Source organism: Lepisosteus oculatus, chromosome 14, assembly GCF_040954835.1.
Source record: "Lepisosteus oculatus isolate fLepOcu1 chromosome 14, fLepOcu1.hap2, whole genome shotgun sequence".
Lineage (NCBI taxonomy): Eukaryota > Metazoa > Chordata > Actinopteri > Semionotiformes > Lepisosteidae > Lepisosteus > Lepisosteus oculatus.
In genome coordinates this window covers 11,128,349-11,152,015 of record NC_090709.1, presented here as the reverse complement: position 1 = coordinate 11,152,015, position 23,667 = coordinate 11,128,349, and the positions used below count along the sequence as shown (strand labels likewise).

The following is a 23,667-nucleotide window of genomic DNA, read 5'->3' as shown; positions in this document are numbered from 1 at the left end:
CATTCTCAGCTATAATACTTCAAAATTACACTGCAGATTTGGTGGAAAACTTCACAAATCTGTACAATTGTATTTTAATATCTTGGTATGTACTTTCATTTTAACCATAAATGCTGTTCAGTATATTGTACTTTTGTTGTACTTTTTAAAACATTTTACCTGAGGACGCAAGGGGACTGTTATATCTTGTGATACATGCAAGACATCAGTAAAAGAAGGTGAAATTTTAATAAAATTGGTGATTAAAAGAAAACCACAACTTGTATGATATTATCCCTCGATATCGAAGACCAGTTGAAGGATTTGAAGAAACTATCAAAGAAACAGCAGCAATAGCAGATGATTTGGGTTTTGAACCAATGATTACACCTCAATAATCAATTCGTCCTCAAAAAATGAAGAGACAGGCATGTTTTGAGCCTCATAATGATCCTCTTCTGGATCCACAAGAAACGTGTTTTAGATGTACTTATAACTTCCATCGAAGAGAGATCTCATCAGTTGCATACAATTGAAACTTGACTTTTTGGATGGTATTGAAAATATTTAAAAAAAATAAAATAAACAATTTTCCAACGAAGATCTTGTATTGCCAGGATCTATTCTTAGCGTTTGGTAGTGATAACACTCCTGATATTGATGGAATAGAAACGTACGATGCGTTGACAGGATTTCTGAAGCGAGAAGTCCTAGAATGCCGCCTATAAATGAGCTAGGATTCATACCAAGAAATACTTTTTGTTTTCCACCCAGAAGGCTGCTATTGCATTACCAGTTTTGGTAGCTTCTGGGCGCGATTTTCCAAAACCGAAACTAATAACAAAGTTATTTAAGATGCACAAGTTATTTGGACATTTACCATGTCCAAAAATTGTAAATCGAGACTAGTATTACTACAGAAGAAAATATTTAACTGAAATATTAATAAGACTATGTAAGTATAAAAAGTAGAACAATTCAATTGATATAACTTATTTTTTATTCTTATTAGAAATGGGCTCACACACAGGAAGACACTAACGTTTATCTTCGTTAGAGTGTGTGAATAATAGTTTAACCCAAAATGTTTGTAATTGTGATTTTGTTAAAATGTAATAAATCGCCTATCAGCAGTAAGAAATTATTAAGAAAGTAAGAAATTGTTTTATTTCACAAACTGTAAGAGAGTTTACAGTTCGTATCCTTCGCTTTGTCTTAACTTAAGCGTTCAGGATCCAAGCCAGTGTGCGGACGGTTGTGTTTCTTGAATCTCTTGTAATCATCAAAAGTCGTTGTTTAGTCCTTCAGTTTTTTCTCGAGTTGTCCAATGGAGATTTTATACAATCCATACTTTTCATGCTCTTTTGAATTTTCCTTCACATATGGAAAAAGTTCAAAGTGTCCTTATGGCTGTGCTCCACATCTACACGAGAGCACCTGTAACAGTACAGGACACGCAGTGAGGAATTCGCGCAGCTTTCAGCTCAGTGCGGGGTCCAGAGGGAGGACTCGCTCGCTGAACGATCTCTCAAGAAATCCCGGGTGAGATTCAACAGGTGGCTTCTTCAACAGCCACTACAAGTGTGGAGACGTTCTCTGGATTTCCTGAATATGACGTTAAATTAGTTCAAATCATTTGTTGTAGTTAACAGAACTAAATGCTTTGAAGGTACATTTAAAACAGCAGAGCAACACTGTAGCACTTCGTCTGTGACTGAACTTAATTGTGTAAACCTGGCTCTCTATGAACACCGACAAAGAGTTCTCACTCAACAGAAGATTGCGATGTGAGCACAATAATATAAAGCACTTGGAGATGCCAGGGATTGAACCCGAGACCTCATACATGCGAAGCATGCGCTCTACCACTGAGCTACATCCCCAGTAGTGTGTGCAAATGGAGAATGCCTGCAATTTCCCACTTTTGTTTCCTCTACTACAGAGTAAATTTATGGGAATGAAGAAATAAGGAAGGAAAAATAATCGCATTGAAGCTTCCAGAGACTGGGCAAAAACGAATCAGTTATTTTTATATCCAGTCACACGGGCGACGGTGGTTAATTCCTCGACGGGGGAGTGCTTTTTTACCTCCTTACTCTACTGTCTTTCAATTCTGTTTTCTTTGAAAGCTTTTTGCATCTTTTAAGTGCTCTCGGTTAAACTACGCATAGAACAACAGCAGTACTGATGATTTTCATGGACCGATGCACACTTCTTCTGTACAACTCCAGTGATAAAACCCTGTCTGTAAATATTGTAGAAGAACGAAAAAGGGCGAAACAACGCTCCAACCACAGGAATGGTAACCGGAAGGATCGTGTTCTTATTTAATATGTCATTTTGAGATGCCTTGTCAACGCAGACAGGCGTTAGAGCTGAACAAATAATTTATAGTGGTGGTTGTAAACATGGAACATGTTATTTCTATACCAGGAAGAAAGGAGCAGACTCTTAAACTCTTTAACTCTTAAGTTAAAAGAGACAAAAACGACACCTAATCACAGCTAACATTAATTAAAATGACATCACAACAGCGGAGCCTTGAGTGAATCAAATTCGTTTTCATTGAATGTCTGTGTCTTCATCACTTTGACCGGGGTAAAGTAAGCTTGAAGTTCAAAAGTGATTTTGGCACGCCTGTAGGGTTTTTATGAAACAATTGCTTTGTATATACAATTGCTCTGTGTATAAAGTACATTGTGAATGTTCTCACAGCCTTCAGTTTGTCTTTTTATTCCACGCACGAATATTCTTGTGTCCATATCACATATCATATAACACAGAACGCCTTCAAACCAAATGCATTTTAAAGACCACGACATTGAAAATTTTCACAACCCCTCCATAAACATATCAGTGAGCTAATTATCCTTTTCTGACAGTCGGGGTTTTGATTGATGCGCAATTACGCACCATCTGGAACACTGGGGGACCGCTGTATACATACATACGTTCACAACGCAGAAATACTGCTCAATAGAGTTTCATGCGAAAAACTCATATATGACCATAGGAAGCAGAACAGCAGTTTCCAATTACCCAGACTGTCAGCACGGGAATAAAGCTTTGTTTTATTTCTGAAACCCTTTCTTTATTTCCTGTTTTCATTCTGTGGGAAAATTCCTATTCTTTACTCAACAGCTTTTTAAAAACAGCACCCATGATGTTCAAATCATGATGTCCATGATTGTTTAAACAGAAGACTGGCAGAGCTTTGGGTTGTGAATCTCTTTTTCTCATGGTTTTATTGAATGTGGCACTGTGCCCTAGGATAGGGGGATGCTGTTCACAAGCCAATAGCATTTAAACCACAGCACCCACAATGCTGCAAGTAAGTGTTTTACACACTAAGCAGGTCCTCTGACCTATCCCAGCCTTGCTTTGGGTTGTGAAACCTCTTTCAGTTTTTGTTATGATTTTTTCAATACGGCACCTATTAGACACGCAATACACTGGGATAGGGAGGTCCTCTTCATGACTCAATAGCATTTGAAGCACAACATTCACAATGCTACAACCAAGTGTTTTACAGACCATACAGCTCCCCTCACCTTATACAACCTTGCTTTGGGTTGTGAAAGTGTTCTTTCTTTTTTTATGATTTTTTTTAATATAACACTACAGGTAATATACTGGAATAGGGGGGTCTTCTTAATACATGGGGTACATGGGGATAGCGCCTTAAAAGGTGGCTTCTCAAAGCTCTTTACAGAATGACAACAACAATAAATAAAAATACACAAGATAAAACACAATTACAATATATAGAGGAGACCGTGGATGGTGGTACTAAGAAAAGCAGAGGGGTGAAGAATGGGACCAGTTCAGTAAAGGCTTTTCTGAAGAAGAGGGTTTTGAGTCTGGATTTGAAGTAGTTTAGAGAAGGTGACTCTGTGATATCCTTGGGGAGAGAGTTCCAGGGCTTGGGGTATAACAGGAGAAGGCCCTGTCACCCACAGAATGTAGATGGGCTTGGGGAACAGTTAGGAGAGCAGAATTAGAAGAGAGAAGGTTGTGAGGTGGGGAGTAGGGCGATAATAGTTCAGACAGGTAATGAGGTGCCAAGCCATGCAGAGCCTTATAGGTGAGCATGAGAAATTTCATGTGCATTTTTTCCCCTCTGTAACAAGAAACATGTGCACTCTGAATTGAGTAGGTGTCAAATTTGTAAACCTGAAATTATTTTTTGGTCATATAGTCATTAAGATCCAAAAGACTTGGACAGAGATTCAACGAGCCCAGGCATAGAGACTGAGTGTCAAGCGAGCAGGAGCGGTGAGGAAGGAGACTGCGAGAGCATAGATATAGATATATCTAGATATCTAGATATAGATACTTTACACAAAGTACAGACAGTGCATCAAGACAATATACTGTACAAACAGTAGACAACGTACAAGTAAACAATGCAGACATGTAAACAGTGACTGCAGACGTGCGGAATAAATAAGAAATTGAGGTTGATGTTTCTATGAAATTAACGGTATTCGAAATGTTGCAAAAAGAAAAGCGATTTGTTTTGTAAAAAATGAGAGATGATTTTTACTTTATACAGGAAAGGCATGTGCGTCAAGTTGATCTTTTTGGATTGCACCATTTGAAAATATAAATTGGAAGTTAGTTTGGACAACTCCTGTTGGATATTGTATTACAAATAAAGTTAAAAAGATATCATTTAAAATTGTTCATAGGTTTTATCCAGTTAAATAAGTACTCTCTAAAGTACTTATTTAAGCATGAGCAGGATGATTTGTGCATTTTTTGTCGAGCTGAAAGGGAACCTTTGGTACATTTAGTTGTAAGGTGTGTGTTTGTGAAGTTGTTTTGGACGGACTTGCAGAATTTTGTTTGTAGGCATTTAAAGGTGTTTTTTTTAGGTTTAAGGACTTTCATATTGTACTGTGTAAGATACCTTTTTTAAAAAAGCATTTATTCATAGCAAATTTATTAGTCATTCTTAGTAAATTTTACATTCATAAAATCAAAATGGTCCAGTAATACTCCCCTTTTTAGTACTTTTCAGATTGAGTTGAAATATTATTTAAATTCTATAAAAATGAAAAAAAAAAAATGCTAAAGCAAGGAAAACATTTGATATATGTAAAAAATATAATTTACTTACTTTACCTCTGGCAGTTATTTTTTTTTTCTGTTCGTGTTTTTATTTCTTTTATCCATTTCTGCTCCTCTAGTTGTATTTGTTAATTATTTACACATTTAATAAAAATAATAAAAAAATGTCGGCCGTATACGTTACACTATAATATAACGCAAACATCTATTCTGGACTGTTTTTTTTCAGATTATTATTATTCGACTAATATTTTTGTGGTTCATAGCAACGGTCACTAAGGAAGTTCATCTGATAACCCGGAAGTCCTCTGTTTGACCACGTTTCGCTTTCTGTGTTCAAACCCACGTGTTTACAGCCACTGCAGCTGCAGGAATTTTTTTTGTTTTTCAGATCAACTCTGAAAAAAATGGAGAATTTGTTGCTTAATCTGGAAACTGAGGCGTACTCTTTCATGGAGATTGTGCTTAAATCGATCGTGCACGAAGTTTCGAAAGTTTTCCGAAACCGGACAGATGATTCCGAGAAGACCGGGGTAAAGTTAGCTTGAAGTTTGAAAACGATTTTGTCATGCCTGAAGCGTTTACACAAAACCTCTTAGAATCGCGAGAATACTTGCTTTGTGTATAAAATACATTGTGAATGCTTTCTCAGCCTTTACTTTTTCATTTTTTATGACATTTTTTTGACCAAGCACGAATATTCTTTTGTCCATATCTTCGCAATGGAAGCACAGAACGCCTTCAAACCAAATGCATTTTAAAGACCACAACATGTGGATATTTCCACAGCCTCTACATCAAAGTGTCAGTGAGCTAATTATCTTTTTTTAAACCTCCGGTTTTTCATCGATGCATAATTACGCACGAACTGGAACCCGGGGGACCGCTGTGTGCACACGTTCACAACACGAGAAATACTGTTCAATACGGCTTCGTGCGAAAAACCCGTATATGACCATAGGAAGCAGAACAGCGCAGTCCCCAGAACCTTATACAACCTTGCTGTGGTTGTGGCCCCTTTCCTTATTTTTTTATGAGTTTTTCAATATGGCACCATTAGACAGGCGATACATGGGGATAGTACATTGTGCTCTTCACGAGTCAATAGCTCTTCAAATGTTAAACAACTCAAAGCGAGGTTGTATAAGGTTAGGGGAGCTGTCTGGTGTGTAAAACACCTGGTTGCAGCACTGTGGCTGTTGTGCTTGAAGAGCTATTGACTCATGAATAGCACCCCCCAATCCCCATGTACCGCCTGTCTAATGGTGCCATATTGAAAAACTAAAATTCTTATTAAAAAAATAAATAAAGGGGCCACAACCACAGAAAGGTTTTATAAGGTTAGGGGAGTGTGGCTGCTGTATTTGAAATGCTATTGAGCCATGAATATGACCCACCTATCCCAGTGTATTACCTGTAGTGTTATCTTCAGAAAATCATTACAAAATAAAGAAAGGGGCCACAGCCACAGCAAGGTTGTATGAGGTTCGGGGGCCTGTCTGGTGTGTAAAACACTTGGGTACAGCAGTGTGGGTGCTGTATTTGAAATGCTATTGAGCCATGAATATGACCCACCTATCCCAGTGTATTACCTGTAGTGTTATCTTCAGAAAATCCTAAAAAATATAAAGAAAGGTTCCACAACCCAAAACAAAGCTGGGAAAAGTCAGAGGACCTGCTTAGTGTGCAAAACACTTGCAGCATTGTGGGTGCTGTGGTTTAAATGCTATTGGTTTGTGAACAGAATACCCCTATCCCAGTGCATTGTGACACATTAAATAAAAGCACGAGAAAAAGAGATTCAGAACACAAAGCTGTGTCAGTGTTCTGTGTAAAACGTCGGTTTGAACATCATGGGAGCTGTTTTTAATAAGCTGCTGAGAAAAGAATATTTTAATCTTCCTGCTGTCAGTAGTATTGTGAATATAGTTGACCCTTACCTGAATGAAAACAGGATGTAAAGGAAGGGTTTCAGAAATCAAACAAAGCTTTATTCCCGTGCTTACAGTCTGGGTAATGGGAGACTGCGCTGTTCTGCTTCCTATGGTCATATACGAAGCCGTATTGAACAGTATTTCTCGCGTTGTGAACGTGTGCACACAGCGGTCCCCCGGGTTCCAGTTCGTGCGTAATTGAGCATCGATGAAAAACCGGAGGTTTAAAAAAAGATAATTAGCTCACTGATAGTTTGATGTAAAGGCTGTGGAAATATCCACAAGTCGTGGTCTTTAGTCGTGTGACTTCAACGAGAGGAAGGGAAAATATCATTTTTAAAAATATCAGGACTGAAGATTTGGATCCGGGACCTCATACTTATCAAATTATTAAAATAATAGTTATTAAAATATCAGATTGTGTTTCTGCAACATTTTGTGCACAGTACGCCATCTTTATCTAAAAATAAAACAACAGTCACAACGAAGCCTTTACACGCAGTCTGGGGTATTTTTCCCTTTTATATTTTTGCCACTTTATATCGAACCTGTTATACTCCCAAAAGTGCACAGTAGATTGTACTTAATAAAAATGTACAATTCACCGCTGGTATAAACAGATGTGTGCCGTGTCTGCCTTTGTAAGCATTTGTTTAAAAAAGTAGTTCACAATACGATAAAAACACAGAAAGCACAAACTTAATAATACAACAATACAAAATCAATACCAAATCATAAAGCCAATTAAGTAGCTATCCTTTGAAAACAGAGAACACCTTTATATCTACAAAAAACTTGACATTTGTATGTATTTTTTAATTAAAAAGCAGACAATGTAGTCCCTTAATTCAAAGATCAGATCTTGACCAAAACAAGACAATCAGACGTGAGGTGAATTCAGAACAGGAGCCTCTGCTTCGTCGTTTATTGAGCTTTTGTTCAACGCATGAATGAAACAGATTCACTATTTTAACTCTTTGATTAAACAAAGTACACAAAAGGTGCCATCCTTTGAGCCGGAATTGAACCAGCAACCTAAGGATTCCCTGCTATTACCCACTACAGTCCTCCACTTTACTAACTGATCTATCAAAGGGATGTCAGGATGTCAGGAGCTGCTCTCTGTCACATACTGCCCAATGTAGTGAAATGTTCTGGGTGATTTAAATCCCAGATTGACATAGTTTCCAACTCGTTTCCTTTTTTTTAATTTGAATTTAAGCCGCGAACCAGCATTCTCTGTATAAACTTGCAGGGATATTAAAAAATGTTTGATGGGGTATCAATTATTCAGAAATGGACTCCTTTTTTTTCTTGGGGGATCATATTAAACATTTCATTTGGATCTACAAGAGGATCACCATGAGGAACAAAACTAAGTTTCATTCTGTGTTTATTAGAATCTGTATCACAGCTAATGCATGTAAAGCCTTTAGTATGCGACAGTGAGAGTTCAGTTATGCCGGAGAACTGAAATTTAGTAAATCCATATTTAAATAGATTGCAAATCTTCAAAGTGTTTTGTCACTGCAAATATTATTACAGGGATTTACCAGCTGCCGCACGTGCTTGTTTTGGGATTATTTCCAAAAAGTATCCCATTAGTAGTTGTGTGTCCTTACTGGTATCTTTTAAACATTCGATTATATACAAACGGGACAGAGACAAAGTAATAATCCCATTTTAAGGTGTCTTGCATTTTAATTTACTGAACAGATAAATTGAAATGCTCTGATTCAGAGCCCCTGCAGTTCGTGCTAATTAGAACCACAACAATGCTCCTGAGTCCTGGGCACTACACTGAGCACACGTTCAGCTGGGCTCTGACTTTGTTAAGCACGACTTCTTGTTGCAGTTGAGCTCAGAGCTAGATATGATCTCCATATTCTACCGCAATAAGTAGTCTTAAACTTAGTAAATAGTACACAGTTTTTAACTGAAGTCAGGTTGTTAAAAAATTAAACCAGCACCCTGTCACCGAAACTTACCCCGGTCTTCCGCGCGACAAGCGGGGGTACTCAACACTGTACTAACAAGGAGCGGTTGTCCGCAGTTGAGCGTGAGCTCTGATTACTGTCAGCAGACATTTCTTCATTTCCAATGACGTTTTCTTCTGCTCTCAGCTTTTTACCGGTCATAAATGCTCAAGAAGTAATTCATTTGAGTTTGAAGTCTGTCTCTGTAACCTTCGGTCCTGATAAAGAAAAGCCGTGCGTAGGAGACTCCCTCTCTGAAGAAGTTTGCCGTCACCCTGCAAGAAAAGAGAGCCATCATTCACCGAAACAGCCACTAAGACAAATAACATTAAACACGTGAAATGCGAGATGTTTTCTACTTAGAGATTCTGTCGTTTCTACTCTAACGAGAGAGGCTCTTTGTCGGAAGTACGATTTGAACAAACGTCTCCAGGGGAAACTGCGACCTCAATGCAACGCCTTAGACCACCAGGCATCCTGTCTGTAGCTCTTATATTGCATTATATGTTTTATTTATTTCTACTTGTTGATAGGAAAAAAAGTGAAATCGTGTAATTTGGGAAATGTATTTTTTTCATGGGGAAAACTAGCCTGAGCAAATGTAAAGTTAAGAGCAGCGCTCAATAAAAACCATCAAAGCCGAAAGCGCTTCTTATGCGGATCAGTATATTCCGATGCCGATGGTTCTGCAGAAGAAATAAGAAAAGCCGAATTCAAAGCACTGTGTTGCCATTACGGGTACTTTGGCTGGAGCTGCTTTAAGATCTACTCAGCGGGCACAGAAAGTTGTATGAGGTCAGACAGGTTTGCGCTGTCTAAATAACAGTGTGCGAATTTAAACTTATTTAAATAAGATTATTTACAATGTAATACATGCTCCAAAAGCGTTAATACTGCACTGGCTGCTATTTGAAACGCCTTTAGAAATGACGCGTAATAGAGATTGATGCAGCTGGCTTTTATGCTTCACAATACATTGCAATCAGGAAAATAAACCAATTAGAAATATGCAATACAACGTCTTTGAGTTCGGCTATTTTTATTTCTTCTGCAGAACAACTGGTATGGGAATGTACTGATCTGCATAATTCGCGCTTTCGGTTTCTGATCGTTTTTATTGAGCGCTGCTCTGAACTTTACATTTGCTTGTGCTAGTTTTCCACATGAAAAAAAAAGAGATTTCCCTAATTACATGATTTCACTTTTTTTCTTATCAACGAGTAGAAATAAATAAATTACATATAATTCAATATAAAAGCCACAGGCGAGTTGGCTGGGGATCTAAGGCGTTGCGTTCAGGTCACAGTTTCCCCTCGGGTTTTTTGTTCGAATCCCACTTCTGAAAAAAAGGTTTTCTCGTTTTTCTATGTGAAAAGACAATCAATTTCTTAACAAATTTCATATATTAGACTTCCACAATACGTTCTGGCTTTAACAGGAAACTGTGCGCTTCCACAGAAAGAGTAACAAGAGGAGACGTTTCCATGTTACTTGTAGACTTAGATAAAGGAACGTGGCGGTGAATGAAAGAGGCACAGACGGGATTCGGACCCGCGATCTTCGGTTTACGAGACCGACGCCTTACCACTTGGCCACCGTGCCGTCGCTGTGAGCGGGGTCAGCTTACTATATGTTGAATCAACCCTAGTAATTTTACTGTTGTAATAGAGGAACAAGAGGCGCAGTCGGTAGAGCTTGCGACCCTTAAGTTCAAAATCGTTGATTCATGGGTTGTTTGTGTCCTTTCTGATCCCTCTAATCTTTTAGTAGGACAGTGCAAGCAGGACGTGATAGGGTACAGTGACTCCCAATGTCATATGAGCTTTGTGTAATTTAGCTTTCTTAACGCTATGGGGCTCGATTCAAATATCGCTGTGAAAGTTTTTTTCTAGATTGAGGGTGATCTGCTCCCGAGTAATTATAAACACCTGAGCGTTTACTGTTTACTGTTGTGTTACTGTGATAAAGGAACACCGCACTTTATCAAAATACTGCTGCTTCCTAATTTACATAATGGTATTTAGACCGGGGAGAGTGACTGCATTCCAAGAGGCTAAAAGTTGATTTCACAAAGCCCCCATTTAATAAAATACATTAGAAACCGCAAGGAAAACAGTATGTTTTAATAAGTCTTCTCCTGGTTTTATGTTATTATAGTCTTTCACATTTGAATGCATACCTTACCGAAAATCTTACCTAGATTACAGGCAACACAAACAGTTCTTAATGCACAAAGTCTATTTATAGTTGACTTTCTGCTAATCACATCTAATAGTTCATGAAACTTCCTGCCCATCATGTGTCTGCTAAGCAGTTTCTCCATTTTCCTCCTCCTGTCATTGTCAGCAAGCACATCAAGATGGGAAAATGTAACAGGGAAAAAGAGTAGTTGGTAGGAGTGGGATTTGAACCAAAACCTCGATCTAGAGACAAGAATACCCATGAGAGCTAGAAAAACAGAAGTCCTTAATCAGGGTGCGTTAGAACACTCAACCATCCTGACAAGCAACTGGTAGGAGTGGGATTTGAACCCACACCTCGATCTGGAGACAAGAATACCCGTGAGAGCTAGAAAAACACAAGTCTTTGATCATGGTGCTTTGGTGGTGGTGGTGGAGGGGAGTCCCCATTACCTGTAAAGCGCTTTGAATGGTGCTTTAGAACACTCAACCATCCTGACAAGTGATGGATGAATGGAGGTGTATTGAATACACCAGTAGTTCACTAACCTGAGTTGCTTTGCTGGAGAAGTGCCATGTTACATGTTGTAAACGTCAAACGTACAAACGTGTTGTACTTTCCAACCTTTGAGTAATATTTTCCAGAGCTAGGGCGCAGTTGTCTTCACAATCTGGATTATCTCAAAAGCAATGATGTCTGTGTAAAACAGATTTTATTTTCGGGAACCGACGTTGTATTGCATATTTCTAATTGATTTGTTTTCATTATTGTAATGTATAGTGGAGCATAAAAAAACATCTGCAAAAATCTCTATTACGCGTCTTTGGCATTTCAAATAGTAGCGAGAGCGAGGATCAAACCCCCCTCTTGGCGATAGTTGCCTCACGCTCTGAACAACCAAGTCCTGCTTATTCCCCCTGTGGGTCGCGGATGGTGTGTTTTGGTATTTACTCGAAATTACGGAGGATACATGGGACTGCATTTACCTGATAACATACCATGATCTCTAGTACCTAATGAGCTTTGATAATTCAGCTTGCTTATCGCTTTGGGCTCAATTCAAAAGTTGCAGTGAAAGCAGGAGCTGAGCAGGATTCTGTTTAAATGGAGCCAGATCTGCTCACGAGCGGGGAAACACTTCAGCGTTTACTAATTGAAGACCACAATCCGCTAAAACACCCCTGTTTCTTAGACTAAAAGAAGCTAAAAGCATTTTTGAACATGGGTTATATTGTAAACACTGTTATTAAAAAGCTTATTCGCATACTGTCGGTTATTTAGACGGTGCAAAACAGGCTGCCCTTATAAAACTTTCTGTGCCCGTTTTGACCAAGGAGAAAGTATTTTCTGATGGAGCGCTATGCGAAAAGATTTAATTAGCTTTACCCCTGCCAATGATTCAGCATGAAGAAGTAAAAGTTTCAAAGGGAAAAGCAGCTCGCTAACACAGCCAATATTAAATGTACTTGCCGGCACACTATCACGTGCATTGGCTCAGAAGTGATCTCGGCAATGTTCCCAAAGTAAAGCTGAAAGTGCCAAAGAGCATTTCTGTTGAGAAAACTGCCTTGATGTTAAGCTTAGAAAGCCTGTCTTTTAGATGTTCTATCTCTAAACACCTTGTGCAGCCTCCCAACAGACTAACAAATATTTTTTTTGAGAAATGGGCACACACCCGGAAGACAATAACGTTTATCTACATTCGAGTATGTGAATAACAATTTAACAGAAAAAAGTTTGTAAATGAGATTTTGCAAAAATTCAATAAATCGTCTATAAACAGTAAGAAATTATTAAGAAAGTAAGATATTGTTTTATTTTATAAACTTTAAGACAATGAAGAGAGTTTACAGGTCATCCTTCGCTTTTGCTCTTTCAACTTAAGCGTTCAGGATCCAAGCCCATGTGCGGATGGTTGTATTTCTTAAAGTAACTTGTAATCATCAAAAGTTGTTGTGTAGTCCTTCAGTTCTTTCTCGAGTTGTACCATGGATATTTTATACGATCAATACTTTTCATGATCATTTGCATTTTCCGTTTCAAACGGAAAAAGTTCAAAGTGTCCTTATAACTGTGCTCCACATCTACACGAGAGCGCTTGTAAGAGTACAGGACATGCAATGAGGAGTTTGTGCAGCTTTCAGCTTAGTGCGGAGTCCAGAGGAAGGACTCACTCGCTGAATGATCTCTCAAGAAATTCAAAGGGTGTTTTCTGCAAAAGCCATGACAAGTGTGAAGAACAGAACGAAATGTTTTGGAGTTACATTTAAAACAGGAGAGAACACTGTAGCACTTCAAGTGTGTCTAAATTTAATTGTGTAAACCTAGCTGTCTATAAACACAGACAAGGAGTTCTCACACAACAGAAGATTGCGATGTGAGCACAGTAATATGAAACACTTGGAGATGCCAGGGATTGAACACAGGACCTCATACATGCAAAGCATGCCCTCTACCATTGAGCTACATCCCCAACAGAACAGCTTGTGGAACTGACTTAGAGATGTGCAGATGCTCACTGACCACAATCCACCACTCACGAAGAATGTCTGCAGTTTCCCACTTTCGCGTTTCCTCTAATACAGAGTAAATTCATGGGAATGAAGAAATAAGGAAGGAAAAATAGTCACATCTAAGCTTCCAGAGACCGGTTAAAAATGAATCAGTTATTTTTATATCCAGTCACATGGACGACGGCCCAGTGGGCAAAAGATGTATAATATACGTCTATTAAACGCATACCTTAGACGTCTAAATGTGGTCCGCAATTCGTCTAGAATGAAATTCTAATATATGTCTATTGTTATACGTCTATGATAAGGTGTTCATTATACATAAATGGTTGGAGTTCTATTATACGGATAAATTTAGAGCACTATTATACATATATGATTGGAGTTCAGGATAACTTTAGAGGACTATTATACGTATATGGTTAGAGGTCTATTATACGGATAACTTTAGAGGTCTATTATACGTATATGGTTAGAAGTCTATTATACGGATAATTTTAGAGGACTATTATACGTATATGGGTAGAGGCTTATTATACATTACAATACAGATTTTAAAATGTACAACTTCTATATTTCCAAGAAAAAAAATATTACAATGAAAGTTAAGACGATTTTTGTCCACCATTTGCAAACCCTGTCTAATTGTCCTAACAGTTAGAACCAGAAACCTATTATTTTCAGTGTCCAGATCTCCTGGCCCCCTGCCTTGCATATGCATTCTTCAAGTAACACATTGTGTGTTCCTTTATTTCTTTAAAGGTAGGGTGGGACTTCAGCACCGCAGCTAGGAGAAAATTATATAATATTACTACCCAAATAAATGATGATTAATATCTTCTTTAGTATAATCTCAAAAATGAACCATTAAGGTTAACTAAGCTCAAAGCTATAATAAACGTATAAAATTTGGCTTGCATCATAGCAGTTGAGCAATAAAGTCTGTCCTAATTAAAGAGTACCCAAAGTTTGAAAGTACAACATAGAATAAGAATAATTAGAGAAACGGCAAAACTATTTTGTGTCATCTTCCCCTTCATACTATTTTTATGTGCCATTTTTTGCTTATTAACGTACTATTTTAATCAAAATAATATTAAGTAAGATCTGTATGTATTCAGATAGTATTATTATTATTATTTATACTTACTCGTCAAAAGAGGATTGCTGAGATATTTGCGGATTTCTTCTACGATTGAAAAACGTGTCCAAAATGGTGACCAACGAATACTAGCAATGCATTGTGGTATATAACCGGAAAATATACCACAACGTATGCGTTTATTAATGTTGTCGATATTATGGTTGAAATTTAACATTGATAATACATCGCAGCTATGTGCCCCCTACTATGAGCTGATGTGCAATTTTAATGCATGCAGTTAGTAAGGAAACGGTCACTGTTGTAAGGTATTATACAGTGCCTTGCGAAAGTATTCGGCCCCCTTGAACTTTTCAACCTTTTGCCACATTTCAGGCTTCAAACATAAAGATATAAATTTTTTATTTTATGTGAAGAATCACCAACAAGTGGGACACAATTGTGAAGTGGAACGAAATCTATTGGATTTTTGAAACTTTTTTAACTAATAAAAAAATGAAAAGTGGGGCGTGCAAAATTATTCGGCCCCCTTGCGTTAATACTTTGTAGAGCCACCTTTTGCTGCGATTACAGCTGCAAGTGGCTTGGGGTATGTCTCTATCAGTTTTGCACATCGAGAGACTGAAATTCTTGCCCATTCTTCCTTGCAAAACAGCTCGAGCTCAGTGAGGTTGGATGGAGAGCGTTTGTGAACAGCAGTTTTCAGCTCTTTCCACAGATTCTCGATTGGATTCAGGTCTGGACTTTGACTTGGCCATTCAAACACCTGGATACGTTTATTTGTGAACCATTCCTTTGTAGATTTTGCTGTATGTTTGGGATCATTGTCTTGTTGGAAGATAAATCTCCGTCCCAGTTTCAGGTCTTTTGCAGACTCCAACAGGTTTTCATCCAGAATGGTCCTGTATTTGGCTGCATCCATCTTCCCCTCAATTTTAACCATCTTCCCTGTCCCTGGTGAAGAAAAGCAGGCCCAAACCATGATGCTGCCACCACCATGTTTGACAGTGGGGATGGTGTGTTGAGGGTGATGAGCTGTGTTGCTTTTACGCCAAACATATCGTTTTGCATTGTGGCCAAAAAGTTCGATTTTGGTTTCATCTGACCAGAGCACCTTCTTCCAAATGTTTGGGGTGTCTCCCAGGTGGCTTGTGGCAAACTTTAGACGAGACTTTTTATGGATATCTTTGAGAAATGGCTTTCTTCTTGCCACTCTTCCATAAAGGCCAGATTTGTGCAGTGTAAGACTGATTGTTGTCCTATGGACAGACTCTCCCACCTCAGCTGTAGTTCTCTGCAGTTCATCCAGAGTGATCATGGGCCTCTTGGCTGCATCTCTGATCAGTCTTCTCCTTGTCTGAGCTGAAAGTTTAGAGGGACGGCCAGGTCTTGGTAGATTTGTAGTGGTCTGATACTCCTTCCATTTCAAGATGATCGCTTGCACAGTGCTCCTTGGGATGTTTGAAGCTTGGGAAATCTTTTTGTATCCAAATCCGGCTTTAAACTTCTCCACAACAGTATTACGGACCTGCCTGGTGTGTTCCTTGGTCTTCATGATGCTCTCTGCGCTTTCAACAGAACCTTGAGACTATCACAGAGCAGGTGCATTTATACAGAGACTTGATTACACACAGGTGGATTCTATTTATCACCATCACTCATTTAGGACAACATTGGATCATTCAGAGATCCTCGCTGAACTTCTGGAGTGAGTTTGCTGCACTGAAAGTAAAGGGGCCGAATAATTTTGCACGCCCCACTTTTCATTTTTTTATTAGTTAAAAAAGTTTCAAAAATCCAATAGATTTCGTTCCACTTCACAATTGTGTCCCACTTGTTGGTGATTCTTCACATAAAATAAAAAATTTATATCTTTATGTTTGAACCCTGAAATGTGGCAAAAGGTTGAAAAGTTCAAGGGGGCTGAATACTTTCGCAAGGCACTGTATATAATGACATTATGGAATAGGATGGGGACAGGTCACGGGGGGAGGGAGGAGTGTCGCCCCTTCAGTTTTGGGCAAAAGGATTTACTTAACTTGTAATAAAAAAATAGTTGTACTTTGTCAATGGCCAAACATTAATTTATTTACACGTGTAAAATAAATATAGTACATATAGTAATAAATATAGAAAATACAGTAATAAATATAGTAAATTAATTAATTACTACGTAAATAATTTACTTCGTACACTGTGCAGATGGCTGTATACTCCTAGTTGCAGCACCCACGATATATACAGTAAAAAGCCTCAGGCACTGTGTTAAAAGTGTTTTCGACGTTATATATGCGTTTATTAATGTTGTCGATTTTACGGTTGCAATTAGATGTTGATAATACGTCGCAGCGACGTATACACAGATGCAGCCATTCAAAATGGGTGGGGTATTTCGTGGTATACCCCGGTGGGCGTGTCACATTAAAACGCAGTATCATGCAGTATCACGCAGTGTATCGCGTCATTTGAGGTCATGCTGGAACCTCTCATGTACAGCATTTGAGCTTGGACAAAAGTTGGACAAAAGTACACAACCTACCTTTATCAGAAATATTTATGCATCAAAGCCTTTACCGAAGATATTACTAATAGTATTAATAATGAATGACTTTGGACAAGCTGTAAACTCAAAGTATTATGCTGGTCCACATTCTTTCTAACCGTCATTTTAAACGAAAATACTTTTAGTTTTTTCTTTGACAAACACCACAGCATTTCGTGGATAATTTCTTAAGCACATTTGTACAAGCACTTGGAATCTGTCCAAGCCCTACTTTGTCAGGCATTTTCTTTTACTGCAACGGACATAAAAACTCCCTTGCTTTTAACAGAGCGTTTCATAATTTCTAACTACGAAAATTATTTAAACTGCAACACTTATCATTCAACCAGGGCTCAAAATATCACAAGGATCCTCAAGAGCACATCAAAGACTGTATTAAAAGATACTTGTATCAGATACATGAGAATCCAGGCTTTTTTTCTCAACACTTTCTTTTCCGTATACCAGATATTATGGAACTACTTCAGAAGGCTGTCAGCCAGTCAGATTCCAGGAATCAATACTTTAAAGAAAATTTGATTTCTCCCTAAACATTTTAAGCATCGAAGTCTTTAACTAACATGTGAAATAGTGGCAGTTTTAAGCTTTTCTGCTAATATAATATGGAATTGCGTATCTAAAGAAATTAATAACGATATGATTATATTTGTGTACTGCGACAGGGCTGTGTAGGGATGTTTCGCCTCACAATCAGACAAATGCAACATAAATTGGGCTGTGTAGTCTTCTAAGTATCTTAATAAACTTTCAGCATAGCTTTCTCCCCGTTTAGATTTATTTTTCTTGGGATCTTGGGATCAAACGTGGAAAGATTAGATTGTAATCGTTTTTATTTTTTAAATACATTTTAGAAAAGTGTAATCTATACTAAAAAGCTGTACACCACCTGCTATAAAGATACATATTGTAATACTTTCGGTCTCAGATAGGACGGACACAGAGTTAAAGCAAGTTAAAGCCTTGATTTTATATATCACCTTTAAAAGTGGCATCACCAAGCAATACAGATTACAAAGTAAATACCCAACACTGATTGCACCCATCTGTCATGTTAATAAAGACCTTTAAATTGAATTTAGTTTTATTACTTGTTTTTCAGGAAGTTAAAAAAAAACACTTGAATTACTTATCCAGTCTCTCGAACTAAAATTCTTTTTCAATCAATGCAACTAACATCGGGCAACGTGTTTTTTTTTAATCCAACATTGACAGCCACATCTTAAATCTTGTCAGTCAGCTCTTTTTTCTCTATCTGAATTGTGGCGATTCAAACAACCTGGGATAACAAGTGGTCTCAAAGTCACCGAGCTCACAGAGCTTCAACAACAGATGACAATTTCCTTAGTCCTTCCTTAGTCTTCCTGAAATTGTCAGATTATGAGTGAACAAAAGCATTTTATTAAAAACACGTTTGTGTTTGTTTGGGAGCTATATTATGTATTTTTCATATGTAAGAAATAATGATGTGTTCCTGCTTACACATTGCACGACTTTAAAAGCTAGAAAAACAGGTTTCGATTCACATTATCTGGCGAGCCTTGTTTTGTCAAAGGAAAATTCTATTCTACTCTTAGAATGTAGGGGGAGGAAGAATGTCCCTTGTCTTTTTACTTACTCCAATACACCAATGCATTAGCATGTTAAAGCGATTTCATTGAGGAGCCTAGCTTTCTTAACTAGTAAGTACTGTACTTACTGGGTTTTGAAGGGGGGGAGGTGTCTTTTGCTGGAAATCTCGCCCCCTTCTACTTTGAAAATACCTGTGAAACAGGTTTAATTCGTCACAGCCAGCACTCCCGCAGAGAGGGGGGTTGTACTTGCAGTGCATCGGTATAGATGGGAAAGCCAGAGCCGAGTCAAGTCTAGCCATGTGTGAGTCTAGTGTCACAGAGCTTCAACAGCAGATGACAACTTGTGAGTTTGATTAAGAATGAATAAAAACATTTCATTAATAACGCGTTTGCGTTTGTCTGGGTGCTGAAAAAGTAAAAAACAATTACTTTTTGACAATGAAGAACTGTGTGTGTGTCTCTCTCTCTGCTGGCGTTTGTAATCATTTTTATTTTTAAATACATTTTAGCAAAGTAATGTACCATAAAAGTATTGTGAGACATATTTTGGTTAACATGTTCAGTGTTCAGTGTGTGGTAATTTGTTTGGTGCAAGTGAAGTTTTATTTAAAATCTGACCCAGGGAAAAGTGTGGTGTGGACGGCTGAGGAGAGAATGCAGGCTCGCGCTGTGTCCGTTATTCTTTTTGTCTTTTTGAGCCAGTGAAAGCTCTGTTGTCCTTCACATGAATGCCTGAATCATTGTACCAAACCCAGGATTTTACAGTATTTTTTTCTTTAAAATACCAATAACAGCAACATACAGTTTACATAATATGTTGATGTTCCAAAATTAATATAGTTTATGACCTTTATGACCTTTGTTATGCTCCTCGTTAATGTCTAAGCCGGAACACATCATTATATCTCATTTTGTATTTCTTTAAAAAAAAAATCGTTTGCCCAGCCTAACAGTAATGTTGTTATTGTTTTTATCCTGTAAAGCGCTTTGAGGAGCCACCTTTAAAGGCGCCATATACAATAAAGTTCATTATTATTACTATTGTTAATTTGCTGGACAGAGAGGTGAACATTATTACGCAGAAGACAAAGATAGCGATTTACGTTGCATTGTGCATTGTGCTGCTATAATACAGTTTTAAATAATTAAAAGTCTAAACACTATCAGCTTTATTTATGGGTTTTAAATAAAGGCGATTTAAACGCGATTTAAATCAATATAAATGTTTATATTGCAATGCATAGGTGACTATTCATTGTTATTAAAATGACTTAAATTCGATCATGTTGTGATATTTAGAAATATAAATTTGTTTGGTGCGAGTGAAGTTTTATTTAATCTCTGACCCAGGGAAATGTTTTATTTTTTCAAAGATGTGATATATAGTATATTCGACGAATCACTGCCCACTGGGTGTGCGGACCTTTTCTTATTTACCTTGTGCAATCGTGTTTCATAAAATGTAATTGTATTATAGCATGAACCCCTGGCGATTTTCTTGATACGTTATATGTGCTCTTGTTTGTATTGTATGTATTTTTGTTGTACAAATAAAAAGTAAAAAGCACAATTTTCCGGATGCAGCTGCTGTAAAACAAATTACTCCAATACACCAATGAACAGACCCACTCACCTCTTAGTGTGCACAGTGCATGTCGCAGCGCTTCCTGCTTTCACTTCAATGCGCGTCCTGATGTACCCCGGTCTCCCGCGTGACAGGTGGGGATAATCACCACTATACTAACGAGGAAGACATCGCTCTCTCCGACCCCCGGCATCATATCCCGACCCACCATGCTGGAAGCCGACGCGTGCTGTGATTCCTTTATGGAGCAGAAACATCCAGGTACGCAATGCAATTTGGAAAGAGGCTCCTTTCCAAAGAGTTGCACACGAACGATCCTTCAGTCCAACTCGGGGGGCACAGAGCCCCAGCCACACACAGCTTCAAGTAGCGAGTTAGGCGCCATGGCTTTCGCTTGCGGCCACACCACCCTGAATGTGCCCAATCTCGTCTGATCTTGGAAGCTAAGCAGGGTTGGGCCTGGTTAATACTTGGATGGGAGACTTCCTGGGAATACCAGGTGCTGCAAGCTTTTGCTCTCTCGGCCAGCAGGGGTCGCCGTTGGTGCCGTAGGCTTTGGGAGGAAAACCTGGAGGATGGAAAGGTGATCTATAGCCTCATCTCTAGAGATGTTTTGTTGCTATGGCATGTGTGTGACCCATATAAAAAAAAAAAACGTTTGTAAAACGAATATCGAAGCTGCCTCTAAATCTGCAAATGAAGATGAGTCGATAAACCACTTGTTTATCGTATAACTATACATATATTCATTTATTACTGATTTCATTCATTGAACACGGATACAATAGAGGTACAGCCATTCACTGTTTGACATGTCTGCACTGGTACAGAACCTAGCAATCAGAAAACGGGTGAAACTGTCTTGAGAATTAGCATACAGTACCGAGGCCCCCATGACCAAATAAAGGCTAACCTCGATAATCAGCCTAAATAATGCAGACTACAGCAAAACGACTGACTTTGAAAAGGGAATGAATGTCCGGAAGGAGTAGTGTAACCAACTTGAAATGTTTCTCCGGACCTCTAACTAAAAGAAACCGGGAACCAGCAGTGGCATCGACTCCTTTCGAACTGGGATCCTATCGCAGCACGTGGTGTCGTAACTCTTCCGTATCCGATATTGGACCAAGCACATCAGGGGAGAGCGCGAACGCAGTCCCCCACTACCAGAAATAATGCAGTCGAGATTCCCACATTTGGGGAATTCGCAGGGGTCAGCACAGCCAGAGTGCAATGGCCGAGCCTCGCCCTGGGTGAATCGATTTTTTAAGAACTTTATTTTCTTTTCACAAAAAAATACAGGACATCACAAATTAGAAAGCTTTACATTAATATACATACTTAAAACAGTATATATGATCACATCTCATTACATTTTGACACGGTACCAGTTACATAGCAACAATTTCTTTTTTTCTGGTGTAAATCACATTCTTTACTTAAACATGATAATGTTTTTCACAGTTTCTTGAGACCTATGCTCTCTATTTCCCACAGATTTTCTGCTTCCTCCCTCCTTTCTCTCCACAGATCTCTGAGGTAATAGTTCTCTTGGGTGATGAACAGGGCCAGGCTACCTGCTGCCTTGACTGGGACCTCGATGCCTTTGAACAGCCCCATGTTCCTCACTCTCCACAGGGCGTCTTTCCCACTGTTCACCACGGCCCAGATCATGTCAAACATGTCAGGAGGAAGTTTGACAGGAGAGATGCCGTTGTAGTGGCAATGCTTGTTAATAAGACAGAATTAAGCGGTGGTATGCTGTCCTAAATGAGGCCCCATCTCACCTTCCATCTCTGTGGTGCAGCCACAGAGAAAGTATTCATGCAGGCTGATTTAAGATGTTTTCTTTTGATAAGGGACAGCTCCCAGATGGGGATGCACTTAGCTAAGCCTGGCTATCATGATCAATGGTCATCCATTGGCGCCTATCTGTCTAGGGAGTGCCAAATGGACATCTGAACTGCATTCCTAAGTGTCAAGAGTAAGTGACTCATATCTCACCTTGATCAACCAATCAGGGACTGGCAGGGCGTGGTAATACCACGTGGGTCTCCAATGCCCGCCAAACTCTCAACCAATCAGCACACATCTGTGTCTTGGTCAAAAAGTGAGCGCAAGCTCAGATCGGGGCTCTGCTTGGCCATTGTCGCACATCCTCAGAGACAATCATGTGACAACTGCTGTTGTCTGCAAAGGGACTTGGACTTTGTTATAAGCGCAAGGCCGAGGATCCCGTACGTACTCAGAATTCAGAAAGCTTTTAAGCGCAGGAGGCGCCCTATCCCCGCTCGCTCGCTCATTCCCCTGTTCACACGTGCAGTGCGGCTTGTCCGTCTGTTTATTTGTCAGCTTTGGCGAGACACGGGTGCTCTTGTATTAGCGTGAGCGTTTTTTATTCTGATCAGGAACAGTTTTACAAGTCCGCAAAGGATCGAGGAAAGGTTTATCGCCAGCTGAAAAGAGACACAGCGCTTCGGCTGTGGAGACTTGTTCGGCTGGCGTTCGGAGAGTCGCGTTTTTCAGAATTGTATTGAGATCGTTTTCCACAGAGCTCAGATGTCAAAGCACAGCAGCAGCTCTCCACAGCGATCCTCTATAGCGCCCTTTCTCCCGCAGCTCCGTCCTCATTGGAAGGAAGCAAGAGTGAAAGGCTGAAGTGAAATAGAGCAGGGACGAAGGCAGTGAAGAGAGAGAACGTGGGAAGAAGAGAAAAACGCAAGGGAAAAAAAGCAGCGTCGTAAAAGAGGTGACGGAGCTGTCCTCTCAATAAGAACTCTGTTATACCCATCTAGAAACATGCAATCAGCATGTTATTGCTGAAGCAATAGTCACAACATTATTCCACACCTGGGTGAGAGGCGGGTTATGATGACAGTCATGCTTTCTACACCTTATACTGAGCTCAGAAATGGCCCAAGCGGACATCTCACGAGCAGATCCCTCCGCGTATAAGAAAGGCAACTTGTCTCAGCAAAAATACCACGGATTCACATCCAAAATATGATAAAAAGGCAAAAACCCCACACTTGGAATTCAAACGTACCCTAAAAAGGAAACACGGTTTTAAAACCAACTTGATTTTCCCCTGGAGAAACCTTTTTATGGACACACATCACATCTATTACACATGTAGAACTAAATATAAAGATAAAACTTAATATAAGAAGTCATGACATATCACACATGA

At 39.0% G+C, this 23,667-nt stretch overlaps 1 protein-coding gene, 4 non-coding genes and 1 pseudogene across 5 annotated transcripts in view; 2 read left to right on the top strand and 4 right to left on the bottom strand.

The window, feature by feature from the left end:
• LOC138242797 (zinc finger protein 271-like) overlaps positions 1-23,667 on the top strand; it is a 683,123-nt gene that overhangs the window by 227,681 nt on the left and 431,775 nt on the right. The window lies entirely within an intron of this gene.
• Positions 1-23,667, bottom strand: part of LOC138242769 (zinc finger protein 271-like) — a 735,173-nt pseudogene that overhangs the window by 678,749 nt on the left and 32,757 nt on the right.
• On the bottom strand, positions 1,791-1,862 carry trnaa-cgc (transfer RNA alanine (anticodon CGC)). The gene has a single exon. It is a non-coding gene; the product is annotated as a tRNA-Ala (tRNA).
• On the bottom strand, positions 10,493-10,564 carry trnat-cgu (transfer RNA threonine (anticodon CGU)). The gene has a single exon. It is a non-coding gene; the product is annotated as a tRNA-Thr (tRNA).
• LOC138217014 (5S ribosomal RNA) lies at positions 20,870-20,988 on the top strand. Its single transcript, XR_011180727.1, has one exon. It is a non-coding gene; the product is annotated as a 5S ribosomal RNA (ribosomal RNA).
• Positions 21,613-21,777, bottom strand: LOC138243605 (U1 spliceosomal RNA). Its single transcript, XR_011192260.1, has one exon. It is a non-coding gene; the product is annotated as a U1 spliceosomal RNA (small nuclear RNA).